We start from the raw sequence: 4,346 nt of genomic DNA, 5'->3' as shown, positions 1-4,346 counted from the left end.
GGTATTCAAGTACCCTGGGCATCGTAACAAACTCAAAGGGTCACTGCGGATATATTTTTAAATTCTATTTGCAGGAAGACACCAGACTGGAAGAAAGGTTTCGTTGATGCCACAGATCCTCCTCTCAGCCCCTGTGTGGTGTTGTTGGTGGCACTGGGATTCCCATGTTGCATGGACCCCATACTCACAGAGGAAAAGGAACAGTGATTAAACTGAATTTTTTTCAAAGTCCTTTGGAAAGACAATGTTTGTCTATATCAAAGGAGGCTTTGGCATAGTAAAACTCCGGGTCCTTGTACACAAGACTAAAATCTGTGATGGGTTCTGGATTAGCCTCAGGCAAATTTGGATTATCTCAGTGTTTCCAGTGCTACTCCAGGATTTTAAAAAACACCTGCAAAGATCCAGGCCCTTCAATAAGGTCCAGATCTTTGCAGGTCTGAGCCCCGTGGAGATTGGGTCTCGGGATCATCTTCCATGTCCAAGGATCAATCCTTGTTGTCATCCTCGGTTGTTTTTTGTTGTTGTTGTTGTTTTTTTGGGGGGGGGGCTCTAGGAGCCCAAAGAACTAGGATGGCATTGGCACCTTCCCCTCCCAATTTCCCATTTCCTCCCTAAAACTACCATTTTGATGCAACTGGTGCAATACCAATCGGGATGGCATTTAGCCACCCTAAAGTCCCGAAAAACAGCCCTTAAAAGTAAAGAAAATTTACCTGGCTACCATTAAAGTTCTCCTTGCATCTTCCTGGCACAAGGAAATGATGCGCCAAGAGACAGGTGGGCAAGGAGGAAAATAACTCCCCCCCCCCCCCCAAAAAAAAATCTCTGGGTGCATCATTTCCTCATGCCAAGGGGATGCAAGAGGACCTTAATGCCAGATAGGAAAGTTTCCTTAACTTTTAAGGGTTGTTTTGGGGGCTGGGGGGGAGGGGTTGGGTGCCATCCTGGACCTTTGGGCTCCAGAAGTTCAAAAGGCTTCGGATGGCAAATGAGAATAAGATGGCAACTATATGGAAAATTAATTACAATAATAACGAAATTATAGGCTGAACATTGAGATTAAATGAAAGTAGAGGGAAAAGGTTAGTGGAGGATTTGTATACAGTAGATGGAGACCCTGTAGAACAAAAAGAAATTCAGAATTGGATAGAATCAGGGAATTGGATTCAAAGCTGGGCTATAAGACAGGAAATCTTTAGACTGAGGGGAAAAATTAGAGAACAGGACAGTCCATTTGAGAAGGTGATTAGGAAATGTTTGAGAGAGGAAAAGAAGGTGGCAGGAGATCTGTATGAACAAATTATAAAGGTAAAAGAAGAAATAATAGAGGAAATTTTCCAAACATGGAGAATGGACATGGAAATTGAGAGGGAAGATATACAAAGGGAAATAAGTAATATAGCAAAAGAAAAGTACAATGTATTAAGGGAAGCAAGAAGGAAAATGTTACAAAAATGGTACAGAACTCCTGCACAACTTTCGCGTTTTTTACCAGGGATGGATAGGTGTTGGCACGGTTGTGAACAAAGAGGTGTGTTTAATCATATGATATGGGAGTGCGATCAGGTGCAAGAATACTGGAGAATGATTGCAAATTGCAAATGGAATAATATAGATAAAATTGAAAATATTGCAATAATCAAGGGGATGTGGGAACCAGTTAAGAACTATTTAGTAGGCTTGATCGATCCACGAAAAATTTGATTCTAAACTCGTTGCAAAAGTAGAGGGGGGCAGCGTTTCGTTTTTGAAGGTATTTCCAAATTTTGCCCCCCAAAAATTTCGAAATTAACGAAAATTCGTTATTTTCTAAATTAATTCGTTAATGGCGGACGCGCATGCGCAATTCCCAAAAACAGCACAGAGGGAGAGGACTTTACAGGACTCTCCCACCCTCATTTTTTGAGTGATCTTCTTCAAACTTGGTACAGTGGTAGAACACATTTAACACTGATAGCTCACCAAAATTTGGAACGTTTCCCTTATCCTCTGATTTTTGGCGAATTTTCATAGCTTTTATAATAAACCATTTTTTAATAATTGCAGAAATCTGTTCCTGGTTTGAAAGTCTTATTTCCTGTTAAATTGGGTTGTCTTTACTGTGAAAGTCATTGTTCTACTTCAGAAACTTTGTTTTTGTGGCTGAAACTTTGTTAAATTGGTGTGTGTGTGATATATACTGTGTATATATATATATAGTCCCTGCATATGTGTGTGTGTGTGTGTGTGTGTGTGTGTATAGGTAAAGGTAAAGGTATCCCTTGACGTTAAGTTCAGTCATGTCTGACTCTGGGGGTTGGTGCTCATCTCCATTTCTAAGCCCAAGAGCCAGTGTTGTCCATAGACACCTCCAAGGTCATGTGGCCGGCATGACTACATGGAGTGCCATTACCTTCCCGCCAGAGCGGTACCTATTGATCTACTCACATTGGCATGTTTTCAAGCTGCTAGGTTGGCAGAAGCTGGAGCTAACAGCGGGCACTCACTCTGCTCCCGGGATTTGAACCTGGGACCTTTCGGTCTGCAAGTTCAGCAGCTCAGTGCTTTAACACACTTCGCCATCGGGGCTCATGTATATATAATATACATACACATACACACAAAGTTGGGAGCCACAGCGAAAGCACCTTCCTGGGAGCAAGGTCTAATAATAATAATAATAATAATAATAATAATAATAATAATAATAAAATCCCTTACAATATCCAAGATGGCTCACTGCTACAGAATCTTGGGAGGTTTAGTTTGATATGGTACCATTATTGGCAGAGAAAGCTAAGCTGTAGGAGTTGAAATCCAATCATTTATCCTCCCTATAGAATCAATTTTATATGCATTTTTAGCTACAGAAAAGCTAAAATCAGGACAGTAAAAGAACAACACCCAGAAAATGGGAATTCCAGACAGGAAACAATCAGGGCCAGCTAATACCTCCCAACAAAGGATTCCCCCAGGTAGGAAGCAGCCAGGCTTTGAAGCTGCAAGGCTATTCAATGCTAATCAAGGTGACCAATTGCAACATTCACACTTGCCTCCCACAGACAAGAGTTCTTTCTCCCACCCCGGACCTTCCACAGATATATAAACCTCACTTGCCTAGCTTCGCACAGACGTCAAAACCTCACCGCCGGGCCCCTCTCTGTCTCTCTCGGTCTCTCCATTCCCGGCTCCATCCGCCGCCTTCCCGCCTCACAGAGAGACACCAGGCCTGAGCTGAGGCGAGGCGGCGGCGGCGGCGGCCATTTCCCCCCTCCGTCTTCCTCCTCCTCCTCGGCCTCCTTCCCCCTCGCCCCCTCCCATTGGCTGAGCCCGTGACGCCCCTTTTGCTGAGGGGCAAAAGGAAAGGGCCTGAATGGTGGGAGTTTGGGTGATTTGCAAAAGCTTTTTTTTCCTAACGAAAAAAACGACGACATAACGAAAAACGGCCTCTCGCGATTCGAAACCGCGATATCCAGACGTGTGGACAACCAATGCCATATATTGCTTCAAAACAAACGAAAATAACAAATTAATAACGGGTAACGGGGAAAACGAATTATTTGAGCAAGCCTATGCCCAATGTGTGTGTGTGGATATATAAAATGATATTTAGAGAGGACAAACCAGGAAAGCTGCTTGCTGTTCCATCATTCATAAACAGATATATATATACCTATACGCAAATGATGAAATTGCATGCGGCTTTCCCAGCTTTCTCTCAGTTCCATCTGCTTCCAATGTGACCCGGGATCAATCGATTAATTCCCTATCCAGCAAATCCCGGCTCGCTTGCCAAGACATTGCCTTGTCCTTCCATTTGGGACCAAAAAAAGAGAGAGATAATTCACCCTGAGTATGGCTATGTTCCAAGGGACAAATATTTCTATTCTGCCCATCGTAACAAGTCAGAATAACGTGGAGGATGTCATTCATTATGATAGGGTTCGCTATTCCCCCCAGTTTTGCATTTCCATAAGGAATGTTTCCCCCAGAAAAACATTTATAAACACACACAAAGAGTTTTTCTTAAAAAATGCAGATTTTATTTACACAGCATGCCATCACAGTCACAAAATGATCTTAACATGACACAGTGTAATGACACAAATATTTGCATAAACCAAACACTAGCATTTTCATTTCCTCTTGACAGCCTATGCTGTCAATTTAATGCAGTTCAAACTGTATTATATGGTTAGTGTAGATTCATATAACTGCGTTAGATTGCATTATATGAGCCAACACTCACCATATAATACAGTTTGAACTGCATTATATGGCAGACTAGGTGGGACCTGAGTTACATGTTCTGATAATTTGGGTTTCTCTCCTCCTCCCCAAAGGAATCCAAGGAAAGCACCAAA

This window comes from Anolis carolinensis, chromosome 4, assembly GCF_035594765.1.
Source record: "Anolis carolinensis isolate JA03-04 chromosome 4, rAnoCar3.1.pri, whole genome shotgun sequence".
In the NCBI taxonomy this organism is placed as follows: domain Eukaryota; kingdom Metazoa; phylum Chordata; class Lepidosauria; order Squamata; family Dactyloidae; genus Anolis; species Anolis carolinensis.
Note: the sequence above shows the minus strand (reverse complement) of the source record.